This window comes from Taudactylus pleione, unplaced genomic scaffold, assembly GCF_031769625.1.
Source record: "Taudactylus pleione unplaced genomic scaffold, aTauple2 ptg000201l, whole genome shotgun sequence".
In the NCBI taxonomy this organism is placed as follows: Eukaryota; Metazoa; Chordata; class Amphibia; order Anura; family Myobatrachidae; genus Taudactylus; species Taudactylus pleione.
This window is the reverse complement of record NW_028284603.1, coordinates 16,455,001-16,475,046: the sequence shown is the minus strand read 5'-3', so window position 1 is coordinate 16,475,046 and position 20,046 is coordinate 16,455,001.

The window sequence follows — 20,046 nt, the reverse complement described above, 5'->3', positions numbered from 1 at the left end:
GCCTGCTAGTCCAGGAACATGCTCCAACCAGAAGGGTGACCCCGGAACTCAGAACAGCATAGTACTGATAGATAGGAACTCAGAACCCAGATCAGGAATCGTAGTCTTATATATCCAGGATATAAAGAGAAATCTGTAACCCTGGCACAGCTCCGATGCAAGACCTGGAAGTAGTGCAGATCTCAGAAACTGAATGTTAGGAAAAGTAATAGAGTCTCTGAGCACCTCAGTGCACAGACTGCATACCTCATACTGAACCACAGCCCTGGAACCAGCAACCTTCTCTAACCCAGCCCAAGACAACACCACGCAGTGCAGGGAAACCAATACTACTAACAGGGTAGCATACTATATACCTGGATTACTACTGAGCACAGAGTAGAACAGAAAAACAAGCAATGTCCCAGCGGTATGATGGTATAGACCAAGGATGTATACAAATCACAGGTATATAGCAGAGTGTACTTGCAGGCTGGAGTGCGATGATAAGCCTGACTTGTATGCAGTTTGGGAACTGCAGGTCTGGTAGATAACGGAGCACTGTGGTGGATGTTTCCAAGATAGTGAGTAACGTGGATGCTGTAACGCTGGCGGAACTGCAGACACAGCGGCAGGTGAGTAATAGATCTGTGCACAGTGTGGAAGCTGCAGCACTGACAGGATAGGAATACAAGGTTAGATGGAACTCGGCAAATCAGTGTGAACGCTGTGATGCTGGTCTGTACCAGTGTGAATGCTGTGAAGCTGACAGGTGATCGATATTCAGCAAAGGATGGTAACTTGCTGGAATCGATGAGGCAATGAAGAAGTCACAGAGGACACAGTACAGGATACAGAGAACTGGAGCCTTGAACTATCCGGGTATGAACTCATTGCTCAGGCAATGATTTGGACACTAGAGCTAGTTTAAATAGGGAGTGGTCTCTCGCCATTGGCCTAGCAGACCAGGTGAACACAATATGTGCAGCAATCATCACATGGAGACGTCCCCGTGATGTTTTGAAACTGAAGTAAAGGAATGTCTGACGATAAGATCTGTCTGATGCATGACAGTGCAAAATTGCCTAAAAACTATGGGGTCTATTTGCTAAGCAGTGTTAGGAGACAGAGTGAAAAGTGATAAGAAAGTGATAAGGTGCCAGCTAATCAGCTCCAAACTGCCATCTCACAGGCTGTTTGAAAAATGACAGTTGGGAGCTGATTGGCTGGCACCTTATCACTTTCTTATCACTTTTCACTCTGTTTCCTAACACTGCTTAGTAAATAGACCCCTTTTACCCTTATTACCACAATCTTAATAAAGTGCATGTTCCATAATATCATCTATCTTAATGGTGCCACCTCTGGCTCTATGGAACTTGCTTCCTCGCAGAGGAAATGGGATGTAGTCAGCATCCTGGCTGGCAAAATGCCGACAGTCTAAATACTGGCGCCGGAATCCCGACAGCAGTCGGGATCCCGGCTTCAGAATACCGAACGTCGGCATCCCAAAGTGAAGTATCGGGGTATAGGGGCAGGGTTACGGTGCGGGGTTAGGGTTAGGGCACTAGGGGGAGGATTAGGGTTAGGCACTAAGGGGGGAGAGTTAGGTTTTTGGTGAAGAGATGGGGGGTTTAGATTCAGGCACTAGTGGGGTGGTTAGTTTTAGGCACCAGGAAGGGAGGGTTAGGGTAGGAAGAGGGGGAGGGTTAGCATACCGACCAATAAATGTCGGTATGTTAACTAGGGATGTGCGCCGGACCATTTTTGCCGGATTTGGATTTGGTTCTAATTCGTCATCCGGCTTTGGATTTGGATTTGGATTTGCCAAACTGCGGTGACTGGCTTTGGATTTGGATTTGGATTTGGATTTGGATTTTTTGCCAAAATTGGCAAAAAAAGCTAAAATTACATAAATTGGGCTTTTTTTTCTTCCTAGAGTGTTATTTACCTCAATAACATTAATTTCCAGTCATTTACAGTCAATTTAGACCACCTCACAGCTTAAATTATTGGTTTCACCATTATTGGCCAAAGGTTGCAGTGAGCTGACTGGTGACCAAGCGTCAGAGCAGCGGCGCAGTGGCACAGACACCACAGTTTAAAGCACATCTATGAAACTATGCCACACAGCAGTGGCAGAAATGAAAGGTAGTGCTAGATGGAATTGTCCTTGGGCCCTCCCACCCACCCTTTATGTTGGATCTTAAAAAGGACATGCACACTTTAACAAACAAAGCATTTCAGCGACAGGTACTGCCACTTTGTGGCTGAAGTGCTTGGTTTGTTTGGGCCCCCACAAAAAAATCTTCCAATCTACTAAAGGCAACAGGTCTACAGTGGCATGATGTCACCATCATTGCCATCCTCAACCTCATCAGTGTGTACATCATCCGATTCCTCACACAATATCAGTTCATCCCCGCTGGAATCTACCATTACAGAAGTATCTGTACTGTGACGTGATTGGTGGGAAAGGTTTTCCTCGTGAAATTTCCAGTTCATTTTAATGAACATCATTTTTTCTACATTTTGTGGAAGTAGCCTCCTTCGTCGTTCACTCACAAGGTTCCCGGCTGTACTGAAAACTCTCTCCGAGTACACACTGGAGGGTGGGCAGCTTAAATAATGCAAAGCCAGTTTATACAAGGGTCTCCAAATTGCCTTTTTTTTCTTCCAATATTCGAAGGGACTCTGTGACATGTCTACGTGTATGGTGTCCTGAAAATAATCCTCCACCATTCTTTGGATGGTAATCGTATTAGATGGAGTTGCGGTAGAGGTGTCACTGGTGTTGGGCAAATCTTTTAGACCCGACCAGATGTCAAAATGTTGACTTGACTTATCTGCATCACCACTGGGTCTTTTGGAAAAGGTGCATTTTTTTCTGGCTGCTGCTGCAGAAACCGAAGGAGGAGACGTCATCGTAGTGCCATGTGTCACTTCAGCTGCCAATTTGCTCACCAGGAGCGCTTTGGTTCTTTTAAGATCTGGGTCAGTTGTAAAGAAAGACACAGCATATGACTTGAACCTAGGATCAAGAATGGTTGCTAAAATATAATGATCAGATTTCAAGATCTTGGCCACCCGTGGATCCTGGCGAAGCGAACAAAGGACTTGATCTATCAGTCCAGCATACTTTGCGGAATCACTTTGTTTAATATCATCCTTCAATTTCTCCAGCTGCTTTTCCAAAAGCGAAATCAGGGGAATCACCTTACTCAAGCTAGCAGTGTCAGCACTCACTTCACAAGTGGCAACTTCAAATGGTTTGAGCACCTTGCACAAGACAGAAAGTACTCTCCACTGTGCTGGGGTAAGGTACATTCCCCCTCCTCTCCCAATGTCATGGCTTGTCGTATAGCTATGGATGGCTTTTTGCTGCTCCTCCATCCGCTGAAGCATATACAGGGTTGAGTTCCACCTCGTTACCACTTCTTGCTTCAGTTGATGGCAGGGCAAATTAAACTGCTCTTGCAGGTGCTGCAATCTCCTGCACGCTGTTGCTGAATGCCGAAAATGTCCCGAAATTTTTCGGGCCACAGACAGCATCTCCTGAACGCCCCTGTCGTTTTTTAAAAAAACCTGCACCACTAAGTTTATTGTGTGAGCAAAACAGGGGATGTGTTGGAATTCACCCAGCTGTAATGCTTTCACTATATTTGTAGCATTGTCAGAAATCACAAATCCTGAGGAGAGTCCAAGTGGGGTAAGCCATGTTTCTATGACATCTCTTAGTTTTTCTAAGAGGTTGTCAGCGGTATGCCTCTTATTGAATCCGGTGATGCACAGAGTTGCCTGCCTCTGAATGAGCTGGTGTTGTTTGTTAGATACTGCTGCTGCTGAAGGCGATTCACCCACCCAGTGGGCTGTCACAGTCATGTAATCTTTAGTTTGTCCACTACCGCTTGTCCACATATCTGTGGTTAAGTGGACAGTGGGTACAATAGCATTTTGCAGACCAATAATTAGGTTCTGTTTAACGTCCTGGTACAGCCGAGGAATGGCTTTTCGGGTAAAATGAAACCGAGATGGAATTTGGTACCGGGGACACATGACCTCAACTAGCTGTGTAAATCCCACTGCATTAATTGAGGATATTGGACGCAGATCTAATATTAGCATAGCTGTCATGGCGTCAGTGATCCGCTGTGCGACAGGGTGAGAGCTGTCATACTTGCTTCCCCTTGCAAGAGATTCTTTAACAGTCAATTGTTTTTTTGGTATACTACTAGTAGTCTTCTTTGTCCACTTCTGGGATGAAGATCCACCAGCAGCAGCAGCAGCAGGCCTAGCGCTCAAAGATTCAGTTTCTTCTGAGGTGTCCTGGAAATTGGAGGAGTCACCGTGACTTAGCACTAATAAATTGGATGTTGTACTACCACTGATCATTCCTGAGGATATTGAGGAGGAAGGTGTTGTCGGCGGAGATTGCAGGTGCTGGGATTTAGTAGAGAGAAGGCATCTAGCTAATGCTGGACTGCTTGTTGTTATTTTTTTTGCAGTAGTTTCTGTTATCAAACACCTGTCATGAGCTCGCTGCAGATGACGTAATAGCGTAGAGGTTCCTAGATGTTTAACGTCCCTACCTCTACTAACTGTGGTCTCACAGAGGCTACAAATGGCTTGACAAACGTTGTCAGGGTTTGGGTAAAAGTAATTCCACACAAAAGATGTGGATTTCTTGGTTCTATGCCCAGGCATGGCAATGGCCTTCTTATCTTGGCCAAGAGCTGCTTCCACTGGTGCCTGACTTATACAAATAATATCCTCATCCTCAACATCCTCATTAGTGCCAGCATCAGCTGCACATATATTCCTCTCATCCTCTTGCAATTCCACGGTGGCATCCTCAATTTCTATGTCCTCGGCAATACTGCTCATCCCCACAACTACAGATGGAAAAGAAACTGTGGAGGGCGGCTTCTCTGAAAGGTCAGGCTTACACATAGAAATGTCACTTGTGGACCCACTTAGACTCTCCTCAGGGATTTCTGACATTTGTGTTTCAAAAAACACAGTTTGTTCGACTGCCTTATTGGTTTTAAATTTTTTCACACTTCTATAGTCTGATTGAAAAGGTCTTTTATCATCACGAGAGGCACAAGATGCTCACTGACAGCTGCAGAACCACCACTCAGAAATAAAGGGCAAAGCCTGAGTCTTTCCTTGCCGCTACGTGTGGTGAATGGTATGTTGCCAATTTTCTGTTTCTCTGCAAAAGTAGTAGTCTTTAGAGGTTTTTTTTTTGTCTTTACCCCTGTAAAATCTAAATTTTTTGATTTCAGGTTCCCTAAGGTTTTAAAGCCTCTACGCCCTTGAGCATCAGCTTTAGATAAAAGTGATGGACTTCCAGCCGCTGCAATGCTAGCATTTACATGTTGTTTCTGCTCTCCTCTCAGTTCATTCTCGTGATCCATATTACTTTATCACTATGAACTGGAGTCACAGAGCTTGTATACACACAGTGGGCTATGCCCTTTCACGGAGCTTGTATAATAGACACAGTGGGCTATGCCCTGTCACGGAGCTTGTATAATACACTCAGTGGGCTATGCCCTGTCACGGAGCTTGTATAATACTCAGTGGGCTTATGCCCTGTCACGGAGCTTGTATAATAGACACAGTGGGCTATGCCCTGTCACGGAGCTTGTATAATACACTCAGTGGGCTATGCCCTGTCACGAAGCTTGTATAATACTCAGTGGGCTTATGCCCTGTCACGGAGCTTGTATAATACACTCAGTGGGCTATGCCCTGTCACGGAGCTTGTATAATAGACTCAGTGGGCTATGCCCTGTCACGGAGCTTGTATAATAGACACAGTGGGCTTATGCCCTGTCACAGAGCTTGTATAATAGACACAGTGGGCTTATGCCCTGTCACGGAGCTTGTATAATACTCAGTGGGCTTATGCCCTGTCACGGAGCTTGTATAATAGACACAGTGGGCTATGCCCTGTCAAGGAGCTTGTATAATAGACACAGTGGGCTATGCCCTGTCACGGAGCTTGTATAATACTCAGTGGGCTTATGCCCTGTCACGGAGCTTGTATAATAGACACAGTGGGCTATGCCCTGTCACGGAGCTTGTATAATACACTCAGTAGGCTATGCCCTGTCACGGAGCTTGTATAATACTCAGTGGGCTTATGCCCTGTCACGGAGCTTGTATAATAGACACAGTGGGCTATGCCCTGTCACGGAGCTTGTATAATACACTCAGTGGGCTATGCCCTGTCACGAAGCTTGTATAATACTCAGTGGGCTTATGCCCTGTCACGGAGCTTGTATAATAGACTCAGTGGGCTATGCCCTGTCACGGAGCTTGTATAATAGACACAGTGGGCTTATGCCCTGTCACAGAGCTTGTATAATAGACACAGTGGGCTTATGCCCTGTCACGGAGCTTGTATAATACTCAGTGGGCTTATGCCCTGTCACGGAGCTTGTATAATACACTCAGTGGGCTAATGCCCTGTCACGGAGCTTGTATAATAGACACAGTGGGCTATGCCCTGTCACGGAGCTTGTATAATACTCAGTGGGCTTATGCCCTGTCACGGAGCTTGTATAATACTCAGTGGGCTTATGCCCTGTCACGGACCTTGTATAATACACTCAGTGGGCTATGCCCTGTCACGGAGCTTGTATAATATACACAGTAGGCTATGCCCTGTCACGGAGCTTGTATAATACTCAGTGGGTTTATGCCCTGTCACGGAGCTTGTATAATAGACACAGTGGGCTATGCCCTGTCACGGAGCTTGTATAATACACTCAGTGGGCTATGCCCTGTCACGGAGCTTGTATAATACTCAGTGGGCTTATGCCCTGTCACAGAGCTTGTATAATAGACACAGTGGGCTTATGCCCTGTCACGGAGCTTGTATAATACTCAGTGGGCTTATGCCCTGTCACGGAGCTTGTATAATAGACACAGTGGGCTATGCCCTGTCAAGGAGCTTGTATAATAGACACAGTGGGCTATGCCCTGTCACGGAGCTTGTATAATACTCAGTGGGCTTATGCCCTGTCACGGAGCTTGTATAATAGACACAGTGGGCTATGCCCTGTCACGGAGCTTGTATAATACACTCAGTAGGCTATGCCCTGTCACGGAGCTTGTATAATACTCAGTGGGCTTATGCCCTGTCACGGAGCTTGTATAATAGACACAGTGGGCTATGCCCTGTCACGGAGCTTGTATAATACACTCAGTGGGCTATGCCCTGTCACGAAGCTTGTATAATACTCAGTGGGCTTATGCCCTGTCACGGAGCTTGTATAATAGACTCAGTGGGCTATGCCCTGTCACGGAGCTTGTATAATAGACACAGTGGGCTTATGCCCTGTCACAGAGCTTGTATAATAGACACAGTGGGCTTATGCCCTGTCACGGAGCTTGTATAATACTCAGTGGGCTTATGCCCTGTCACGGAGCTTGTATAATACACTCAGTGGGCTTATGCCCTGTCACGGAGCTTGTATAATAGACACAGTGGGCTATGCCCTGTCACGGAGCTTGTATAATACTCAGTGGGCTTATGCCCTGTCACGGAGCTTGTATAATACTCAGTGGGCTTATGCCCTGTCACGGACCTTGTATAATACACTCAGTGGGCTATGCCCTGTCACGGAGCTTGTATAATATACACAGTAGGCTATGCCCTGTCACGGAGCTTGTATAATACTCAGTGGGTTTATGCCCTGTCACGGAGCTTGTATAATAGACACAGTGGGCTATGCCCTGTCACGGAGCTTGTATAATACACTCAGTGGGCTATGCCCTGTCACGGAGCTTGTATAATACTCAGTGGGCATATGCCCTGTCACGGAGCTTGTATAATACACTCAGTGGGCTATGCCCTGTCACGGAGCTTGTATAATAGACACAGTGGGCTATGCCCTGTCACAGAGCTTGTATAATAGACACAGTGGGCTATGCCCTGTCAAGGAGCTTGTATAATACTCAGTGGGCTATACCCTGTCACGGAGCTTGTATAATACACTCAGTGGGCTATGCCCTGTCACGGAGCTTGTATAATACTCAGTGGGCTTATGCCCTGTCACGGAGCTTGTATAATACACTCAGTGGGCTTATGCCCTGTCACGGAGCTTGTATAATAGACACAGTGGGCTATGCCCTGTCACAGAGCTTGTATAATAGACACAGTGGGCTATGCCCTGTCAAGGAGCTTGTATAATACTCAGTGGGCTATGCCCTGTCACGGAGCTTGTATAATACACTCAGTGGGCTATGCCCTGTCAGTTGTCACGGAGCTTGTATAATACAGTGAGTAGTAGAGTACACATACACACAGTGGGCTTATTATGCCCAGTCACGGAGCACACACAAGGGCTTATGCCCAGTAAAGTCACAGAGCACTGCCTACTCTAATCTATCTAACACTAGAACAGACAGCGCACTAGCTAACTACCTAACTACGCGTCACGCGAGAAATGGCGCCGACTGCCTTTTTATTGAGGCCGAACGTCACTCGGCTCTCGCGAGAATCCGACGCCGGACGGGTGACGTTCGGCCTCGAGGTGGAATCCGAGTCAGGCGGGAACACCCGAACTTGCGTTCGGGTGGACTCGGATTCCACCTGTTCGGAGCGGTTCGGATTCCTCAGAATCCGAACCGCTCATCACTAATGTTAACCCTGTCGGGATCCCGGCATCGAGATTCTGACCACCGGGATCCTGACTGCCAGAGAGTCATACCCAAGCCGTGTGAGAGGCCTCCACTCTAGACACCTCCAAAAATAGACTCAAGACGTACCTGTTTTCCCACGCATTTCATGAATGCTCCTTTTATTCTATACAAAATACAACTCTACTTCTCTTTTTTGTTATTGTGCTTTAAAAAGCTAGTTAACATTTGGGAGTATGACTTTGAAAAAGAATTACCTTTAACTCTACTTCTCAGCTTTGTGCTTTACACAAACCTGGGGCTCTATTCATATACATTAGGAAATGGCTACCAGAGAATATCATCATATATCCCATCATATTGATTTGATATATAGAAATGTTTTGTAGACATTCAGTAATACTTACTTGTCTGGCACAGACAAACAGCCCACGATCCCGGGAAGCAGTGCGATAAATCTTCTTCCCACTACACATGCGTCGGAAAACCTGTGTGTCTCTCTCCTTCAGCGTCTCGGGTACACAGACATGCAACAGCCCAAAAGGCTTCAGTATTACACTGTACCACCACTGCTTAGGTGTCCAAGTACCCTGCTAGCCACTCGGTAAGAGTACAGCCAGCTGGGGCATTCTGCATCGGGCGCACTAAAATGCCCAGCACACCCGGTAAACTCCAGGCTGCTATTGTTTGACTATTGCTGTAAACCCCTGCATTACAATTACCTGCATAACCTGCATTAACCCTGTACCTGCTGTTACCAATAAACCCAGTACCCTGGTTAAGGGCTTTCTGTGTGGCGTGACAGTCAGTCTTATATCCGCTGTGCACCTATTGTGATCACCATCCCAATAGACTACGAATATTTCAACAATTTCACCAATTCCAGATTTTTAAATTAAATAGAGAAGCGACACGGAGACATGGAATTTCTGTTTGTTCTCTGAATCGCTCTCCCCATACTAGTGTTTGGGGAAGTGATTCTAACACAGGAGCACCGTTGGAGAACTCTTAGACTGCTCCACGGTATACCCCTTCTTAATACAAGGAAGCAGTGAAAAGCCCTGTTTTCTGAAGTGCTTCATGAAACAGGGCTTGTCACTGCTGCATGAACCTGATGCATGTATTTTTACCACAAACTTACCTGGTATACAGTAAGTGCACAGATTATTGGGGAAAAATGTCAGAGTCTGTAAAGTTTAGCATCTTCTGTTGTGTGTAGCTGAGTGGATTGGATTGTCTCCAGCAAAATGTGGGCAACATACAGGGAGATGAAGGAAGTTTAAGGGCAGCATGGATGATGTAGTAGTTAGCATTACTGCCTCAGAGCAGTGAAGTCGTGAGCTCAATTTCAGGTCATGGTCCATCAGTGTGGTGTTTATATGTTCTCCCATGTTTGCGCAGAATTTCTCTGAGTGCTTCAGTTTCCTCCAAAACTCCAAAAACATACTGGTAAATTCATTGGATTCTGACAAAAATGTATATTAAGGTCTTTAGACTGTAAGCTCCACTGGGACAAGGACTGAAATAAATGGAATTGTCTGTACAGCACTTTGGGGAAGTTGTAGTTGACATCCCAACGGACATGGTGGCGGCACTCATAATACCGGAGCCGGAATCCTCACAGCAATCGGCATCCCGGCGCCAGAATCCTAAGTGCCAGCATCCCAACGGTAAGTATTAGGGTTAGGGTGAGGGTTAGGTTCAGGGCTAGGGGTTAGGGTTAGGCACTAGACTGAGCCGGCTCCATCGTGCGCATGCGCGAGACCCGGATAGCGACGGGCAAGCCGGCGCTCCGGGTCTCGTACCAAAGGGTGCGTGCTGTCGATGTTGAGTGACAGCACTACCCCTTTGGTGGGCGGGCCATGGGAACGCCCACCGTCTGGGGCTGGCCCCACTGACATCACAAGTGATGTCAGTGGGAGTGCTTTCGGCTCTGGTAGAGCCGAAAGCACTCTAGGGATTGCGGCAACGAGACCCTACCACAAGGGTCTCGTCGCAAGACCGATGGTCACGATGGTCTTGACCATCGCGACCATCTTCCTGGCCGCTCGCTATAGTTGTGGGTGGTCACCCACAGCTGTGCAAGCGGCCAGGAGGCTGCTCTAAAAACACAGAAGGACGGCCCTGATTCAGAGTGAGCGCTCTGTCAGAGCGTCCGGCTCTGAATCAGGCCCAGAGTTTATTGTGCAGCACTGACTATGGAATGTATTGGGCGGTGCCTGGGAAATAGCTAAATCAAGGCACAAAGACATTTTGGATGTAAGCTGAATGTATCTCGCACTGCCTACACCTCAGTACATGACTATAAATATTTTTAACTGCAGCTTTTTAAAACGAAATTTTTTAATGAATTATGGCCCTCATTCAGACCCACTCGCAAGCGGGCGCACGTACGTTAGGCGTACGTACAAAATTATTTAAATTCAATGGCTCGCTCGTATTTTCGTTCGCATCTAAAATTCCTCCCTAAACTCAGGCGACCCCTCCTCTAACTAACGAGCGTGCGAAATAGCGAGCGTACATCCCCGAAATGGCTTGAAGGGAACGCACGCACAAGTGAAACCGGAAGTGGCCTTGTCAGATGTCGATTACCTGCTCCTTTATTCTGCCTACCTCCCTCAATCGTATCATGCCAATCAATGTATCAATTAGCTTAATTGTTGTTTTTTTTTCAACACAATGCAAGAAACTTTACTCTTGTCCGTGTTTGTGTTTACCCGCAGAATACGTACGGATGGAACATTCGCTTTTATTGTTCAAAAAACATGTGAACCACAATTAAACAATTGTTCTATTGCTGTGGATCCCCGCATATTTTCCGGGGTTCATTTCTTTATTTAAATTTGCAAACGCATGTCACTGCATCAAGCCTATCATAACTCTCCAGAGATTTCTGGCCCTGTTGAACACATGACTCATACACTAACCAATAAAATTGCTCCTGTTAATTTCCAAAATACATTAGCCAATCAGAATTTTTTTGCACACTTTATCAAAAATGTTTTGTATGAAAAACTCCATTGCCATCATGAGAGCCTCCGCATTCACGAGGCGCGAGCTGCTGGTGCTTACGGAGGTGATGGATAGGCGGATCACCAGCCAGCCTCCACCCATCACCAACCGGCAGAAGCGCTCCGCGTATGCGGAGGCACGGTCCCGCCTGCGGTCGTTGGGTTCACGCCGCAACATCGGGCAGCTTGAGCGCAGGTGGTCAGACCTGCAACGGCGAACGCCCCGCTTGCTGGCATGCTTTCGCATGCAGATCGTTGAAAGTAAGTGTTATGTATTGTGGTTTTCATGTTTGTGTTTGTGGGGCAAACTGCGTGTGCATGTTTTCCTGTCTGTCCTATTAATTATTTGTCCTCATATCTGCGTGTGCATGTTTTCCTGTCTGTCCTATTATTTGTCCTCATATCTGCGTGTGCATGTTTTCCTGTCTGTCCTATTAATTATTTGTCCTCATATCTGCGTGTGCATGTTTTCCTGTCTGTCCTATTAATTATTTGTCCTCATATCTGCGTGTGCATGTTTTCCTGTCTGTCCTATTAATTATTTGTCCTCATATCTGCGTGTGCATGTTTTCCTGTCTGTCCTATTAATTATTTGTCCTCATATCTGCGTGTGCATGTTTTCCTGTCTGTCCTATTAATTATTTGTCCTCATATCTGCGTGTGCATGTTTTCCTGTCTGTCCTATTAATTATTTGTCCTCATATCAGCGTGTGCTTGTTTTCCCTCTATTTCTGTTTTTTTCATTCTACTCCTTTTTGCATGTTTTTTGTTGCTGTTTTTTTTTTTTTTTTTGGGCCCCAGATTTGCCCAGAAACTAACCTCAATTTGTTTGACATATTTTAGGAGGACAGCCAAGACTACGCCGTCACCGTCCGGCCAGACGGCATTCCCGGCCACTATCCCCAACCCCCAGCCAACACTCCACCCCAAATATTTCCCCTATACCCCACTCCTCCCCAGCCTTCCCAGAGCCTCTCCCGGAACTGTCGGGCCTCCTTCCCCTCCGTCCCACTTCCCCCTCTCCTCCACCCACCCCTCTTCCAATTACCCCCTCCCCGGAGTCCATCATTACCCCTCCCCGTTCTTTGGGGAATGAAGGCTCCTCCGAGGAGGAACATGGAGGGACTTCCGGAGCTCCCGTTTTGGCTCCCGGTATGTTTTTATTTCTCATTTTTTTTAACCACAAACTGTTTGTATGTAATCATGTGTCGTGCCTTTATTCGTGCTTGTTTGGTTTACTTTTGCTGATTTAGCAGTTTGCCTTTACCTCTTCCTGCTGATTTCAACATACACATATCACACCTGTGTGAATTTGTACATAGGCCTTGTATTTTTGCCAGCACCCCCTTTTTGTTTTGGTTTTTCTTTTTTCGGTTTAAGAGTGATTTCGTTGTGTTTTTGTTTTTTTAATGTGGATTCCCTATTGTTTTATTAATCCACACACTTTTCTCACCCACAGAGGAACAGAGGCGTCGTCAAGAGGTGGAGGATTGTGTTGGCCAGATGCGCCAACATGTCATTGGCCTTCTTGTGGCCCTTGACCGGCTGTCTGGCATCCTTCGCCAGTAGTTTTTTTTGTTTATTTTCGTTTTGTAAATAAATTTTGTCGTTCTAATATACGTTCTGGCTCATTCTTTTTTTCTAAAACACAAATAGTGTTCCCTGACATAAGTAGACTGTTCCTGCAAGGATTTCCCTTTTTTAAAAGTTAGATTGTATTTTGTATTTGTATGTTAAACAGCCACAAGAAACACATAACAGTAACAATGTAATTTCCCTTTTTGGGTGTAGTGTCAATTAGATATTTCGCCATTTTACAGGTTCCTAGTTGGTGTGCAAGCTGCTTAGGCCAATCTTCAAAATCCAAAGGTTTGGACAGGCTTCCTTTTGGTGTGGGTTGGGAACCTGCAAACATATTTCAGTTTACATCAACTGGTGTCAGTACTGGATTACCCCTTAGTCAATTGTAAGGTGTGTTAACCTGGTTCCACTTGCTGTTAACGTCCAAAAAAAGGAAGACCATTTCACTCTCCAAACATTTATTCACAACATAAATGAGAAATCAAAGTGGTCAGTCCCAAAACAAAAAAACAGTGATAATCTCAAATACAACACATACAAATAAAATATTTAATTAAAAAAAACAATCAAGAACTGGTTGACGAAGGACCATGCCAACATGATTCCACAAACATGGCGTTGCGATATGGGTTCCAGAATATATGGCCAAAATCACCAGATCCAGGTTTGGTAAGGGTAGCAGGAAGTAGTGAGCGTTGGAGTGGCAAAGATTATGTGAACAAACAGAAGATGTTGAAAAAAAATAAATAAATTAGATGTTCGCAAACAAACACAAACACATTAGGTATAAACACTGTAGTTTGGGTCAAACTTACCTAAAAAATCTGGCCACCACATCATCGCGTATGGCCCCCCCACATACTGACCTCCGACCAACCTCGGGGGGGCCATCCTCAGGTAAGGCATCCTCTGGCTGCATTGGGACACCACTCCTTATGGCGATGTTGTGAAATATCCCACACAGGACCACAATTTTCGACACCATATCCGGCAAATACATGAGCTCGCCACCAGAGCGGTGGAGGCATCTGAATCGGCCTTTTAAAAGGCCGATACAGCGCTCCACCACTTGCCTGGTGGCTGTAAGTGCGGAATTATACTCACTTTGTGGGCCTGGTGTGGGAGCCAAATAAGGAGTGAGCAGCCAGGACATGCAAGGGTATCCACTGTCTCCTGTGAAAAATAAGAGACAACATCAGGAACACTGTGTATCAAGCTTAACATTGTTATGTACTAAAGGTCTCCACTTACCCAGAAGCCACGCATCACCAGCTTGTAGGTTGGTTAATTTCTGCCATATCCCTGATTGCAGGATGACGAAGGAGTCATGTGCACTTCCTGGTAACTTAGCATTCAGGGACAGGATCTGGAGGGAGGCATCACATACCACCATTACATTCAGGGAGTGATAGTGTTTCCTGTTTCGAAATATTGCCTCCAGCCGTGTTGGAGGCTGAAGTGGTATGTGAGTACCATCCACAACCCCTATGATGTGTGGGAAGCCAGCTATTTGGTAAAAATTGGCCTTGGCCACACTAAGGGCACCCATATCCAAAGGCATTTGAATAAAATGATGGAGGTGCTTGAAAAGTGCCTCCATCACTGCCCTCAGGATCTGGGAAAAGGAGGATTGGGAGATGCCCGCCACTATTCCCACCGTTGTTTGAAACGATCCTGAGGCACAGAAATGTAACACCGCCATAAATTGCATCAGTGGTGGTATTGCTGTTGGACTGTCAATTTGCCGCTCAAGATCACTTTCTATTAATGAGAGAGTGTCTATGATGATTTTGGGAGGTAGATGGTAGCGTCTTAAAACCTCATCATCGGGCATTCCAAAAAGGGTGACACGTGTTCGAAATATCTGGGGCCTTGCATGCCTACGATGCCTACGCCTGGGATGAGATTGAGGTTGGTCGGCTTCCGGGAGCATGGCCAGAACAATCCTCCCCAGATCAACCTGAAATTCCAAAATTTCAAAGTAAGGCTTTTGACCCACCCCAAAACTATATTAAAACAACTTAGCTTGATGATACCATCCATTGCTGCTTACATGCCGGGGTATTGTCATGATACGTCCAAACTGAAAATAAACAACAAAATTACTTGACACATTTCACTCTGTGCATTTTTGTGGATACATTTTGTGCTAGACCACAGTTCAAATATGCCAAACACCCATTTAGCAAAACCGCAAAGCGACATTTAACACAGTACATCAAAACGGGTCGAAATGTTGGCTCAAAAAGCGAAAGCTAAACCATCAAAAAGTTAGAATGATTATTAAGCTGTTTAAAATGCGCTAATTAGTTCGCTAATACAAGTCACAAGAGTAACTACTAAAAATTTGCTAATTAGTTCGCTAATACAAGTCACAAGAGTAACTACTAAAAATGTGCTAATTAGTTCGCTAATACAAGTCACAAGAGTAACTACTAAAAATGTGCTAATTAGTTCGCTAATACAAGTCACAAGAGTAACTACTAAAAATGCGCTAATTAGTTCGCTAATACAAGTCACAAGAGTAACTACTAAAAATGTGCTAATTAGTTCGCTAATACAAGTCACAAGAGTAACTACTAAAAATGTGCTAATTAGTTCGCTAATACAAGTCACAAGAGTAACTACTAAAAATGCGCTAATTAGTTCGCTAATACAAGTCACAAGAGTAACTACTAAAAATGCGCTAATTAGTTCGCTAATACAAGTCACAAGAGTAACTACTAAAAATGTGCTAATTAGTTCGCTAATACAAGTCACAAGAGTAACTACTAAAAATGCGCTAATTAGTTCGCTAATACAAGATAAAAAATGGACTTACCAAGAGCAAATATCTAAGATGCAAAATCAAAAGGTCTTTGGGGTCGAAAATAAACAAAATCTAAAATAGAATAAATTAGGTATCCAAAAATTACAAAATATACGAAACACAATGAAACAACAATTGAACAAAAGTTAGACTTCCCAAAACTTACCAAATCAACAAACGAGGTCCCAAAAATATAAACCAACAAAGATAACGGAAAAAAAAAACGCAAATATAACCAACAAACGATTCTCCAACCTCCAACTCCTTTCTACACAATCAATAAACTCCAGCCAAGATAACCTCCAACAATCCAAAAACGCCACCTCGACTTGAGACACACCAAGCCATAAATAGTGTTTCGTTTCCCGCACAAATTAAGGAGGGATCATAGGGCCGCACAATCAATGATGCGGCCGCAAAATAAGGACGCATGTATAAATACGTCACGAAAACACATTCAAATTCTTGTGTATTTCTTGTTTGGACCTCAGACATGGCGACAGACCAGGGAAAAAATGCCCAAGAGTCAGGCGGTAAGTCTTTCATGCATTTTCTATCAACGATTAATTTGAAACATAAGATGAGGCAAGTTGTGATTTTGTGAATTCTGTAAATTTACACAAATAGGTGAGGAGGATGACATGGAAGAGGCTGCTGGGCCCAGTATTCCGGCCAAAGCGGCCAAAAAAAAAAGGCAGCCACATTTCACAAGAAAGGAGATGGAGGTTTTGATCCAGAAGTGTGTGGACATCCTGCCACAGGCAGACAGGAATATGAGTCTAAGCCAGAAGTGGAGAATGTGGGAAGAGGTAGCCGTTGCTGTCAATACGGTGGGTGATTATGTCCGTCTAGCCCGGGATGTCAAACGGCGGTAAGTAAACCCTTGCCCCCCCTAAAAACAAACCCCATTTTAAACCAAAGGATAATGGCTTCCATTTTTCCCCACAGATGGGGCGACTTCAAATATCGCCTAAAGCAAAAACTCGCGGACAGGGCTAGGCATGCAAGGGGGACAGGTGGGGGTCCCACCCCTGTGTCATTGGAGTTGACGGATTTAGAAGAGCTGGCACAGGGGTGTGTGCAGCCTGTGGAGGTGTTTGGCGTGTCCAACATGGATACGGACATGCCAGACTTTGCGGCTCCTCATGTTGGCCCAGGTAAGTATTGTGATGTCACCAACTCTGAAATGCTATTGTGCCAATATGTAGATTCTAATGTGAGTCTTTTCTCATTTTTCCAACAGAGACACAGGCGGATGAGTCTGCTCCAGAGGGAAGCCTTGGCCGCAGAATTTCTGCTGGCTCTGCAGGGGAGGAACCAGTACATCCGGCTGAGGACCCTGCAGAAGCCAGTCCAGGGCGTGCCCCCTCGCAGGCAGTGGGCCTCCTCACAGAACTCAATTTCAAATCGGATTTCCATACGGAGATTCTGCAGAGGATGGACGCCAGTCTGCTACGGGTGGCTGAGGCCCTGGAGCAAAATGCTGCGGCCAACGTGACCATTGGTCAGGCCCTGGCGGAAAATAACAGGGCCAACATCCGCATCGCCGATGCCCTGGAGCAGCTCGTTCGCCAGCACATGGTGGAGCCGACCTCCCTTCCTGCCGGAACATCAGGATCCTCCACCTCTGGCACAACATCAGCCAATCCTCCAAATGTGCCTAGCCCTGTGCCTAGTCCAGAGGCCACAACATCTGCCTCTGGACAGGCCAGCCCGATGGCATCCCGGACCCGGTCTGGCGCCCACCCACCCCCATCCAAACGGGCGAAAAAACGGTGACAGCAATGGCGACTTTTCCCACACTCCTTCTGTGCTTGGCTCATATTCCTTTCTGGTCAAAACTTCCCTCTCCTTTCTTGTGAAATGTTTTTAAGTTATTTTTGTACGTTTATGTTATCAGTTATTGATTATTTATTTTTGAAAAAAAGTATCTTTGGCAGAAAAACTAAAAAAAAATATTATGCCAATTGGTTTGTGTTTAAACAATAAATTTATGAAAAAAATCTGACATTGTATTGTGACATTATTGGACAAATGGGTTACATTTAATCCTGGCCCTAAAGGCAAAAAAGGACACCAAAAACCATTTCATTTGTATAAAAAAAGGCCTCTTGAAGGAACGTTTAAAAAAACACATAACGATGCAAATTGCACAGTAAAAAAAAAAAGGGGAGCTAATTAAAACATGATGACATTATTGTCACAATAGGCCATAAACAACAAATTGAGGCCAAAAAACCCCCCAAAAAATGTACGCCAATTGATTGTGTAATCCTGACATTAGCAGCGAGTGGGTCTGAATGAGGGCCTATGTGTCCCACTCAGCATCACCTATTCAGTGTCTGTTTAGTATTATTCACATTTTTAAATAAAATCAGGAAGATTAATTATACTGAATGTAAAATGATGTAGTTCCATTTAAAAAAAATATATTTTCTTTTATAGCATCTGGGATTAGACCTGATGATGTCATTTATTACTGAAAACAATTTGCCACTTTTTAAATCAGGATCATTTATTGTGTACATTAGAATTTAGTGCTTGTAGGAACAATGACGATTTGCTCGCTCCCTAGGCTCATGTACTGTGGCCAGCACTGTAATGCTGGCCATACACTTGCACGAATTTGGGCCGATTGCCCAATTTTCGATGAGTCTTACGATGGATCCTGTGGAAATCGTGTATTTTTGGAGTAGGATATGATCCGATGCGCACTGCCGCAGCTCCTATATAAACGGATCTTATGATCCATCCTATCGTGTGCAGATCGTACCATTTATTTTGTGCATTCGATGCATCGTGCGTCCATTCACGTAATTTCAATGACTGTTTCCCTGATGAGCGCGTGAGGCACACGATCGATCATACGACAGATTCTGAGCTAAGAAAAACAACAAATATGCTGGCAGGACTGCCAGGGAGCTCCGGGGAGTCATATGGTTAATCTGATCTGATGCTGGTCGCGCAGGTGCATGGCCAGCATAACAGTTCCCTTGAAAGTATGATGTCATGATGTCATGCCAAAGAGGCGGGGCCATCAGTGATGGGAAGAACAACAGCACGTGGGGGCATACTTTGCTGCAAAGGCTGTATCGTGCATGTCTGCAGCATCCAAAGGATGCTCCAGTGTCGCTGCAGCAGTGACAATGGCTGCATGGTGCCATTCCAGGCAACCTACTAGCCAGATACAGGGACCATGGGGCAGCAACGATGTCGCCCAAAGAGCACGGCGCTCTGTGCTACGGCAGCGTCTGCATATCCCTAGTTACGGCCCTGACTATGGCACCTACATTTGGGAGTCACAATACCATGCTGGATGGCTCCAACTTATATATAGAGCTTTATTTTTACCCTATAAGTTAGATTTGAGTATGGACAAACTCCTCTGAAATGTCAATTTCTCTGCACATTTTACATCTGCCCAACCTGCAGTGCAGCATGGCTTTGCCCAGGTATTACTTGCTCTTTTTTTGCTTTGCTCCCATAGGCAAACGCAGGGGGGGGGTTCCGTCTGCCTGGAAACCCCCCTCCCCAGCACACATATGACCACAATATAAATAGTAATATAAGAGAATGTTACTAGCGCTGCATGTTCTTCTCAGTATCACAAATGAAATGATTAACACCACCTGTGGATCTTTTAAAATGTGTCAGCTAGTAATAAATACACCTGTGCACCAACTAGGACATGTGGAAAATATGCACTGTTACGGGTGCACTGCTATAGACCATCAATAGGGTAAATTATTAATACTGTATAATAATACACTATCCAGTACATAAGGAGTCCAATATGTACATATATATGTCCAGGGCAGTGCTAGGTTCTTCTGCCGCTCCCCCAGACTTCCGGACTTTCTCCAGTGCTCTGGAATGGTGCCCACATCTGAAGAAAAACATTCTGCTCAGACAGGATGGACCTACTGCCGCATCTACTGGCTTACTGTGATCGCTGGTACTGTATATGCTGGAATTATGCAACACAATATACTTTGTATGCAACATATTAAA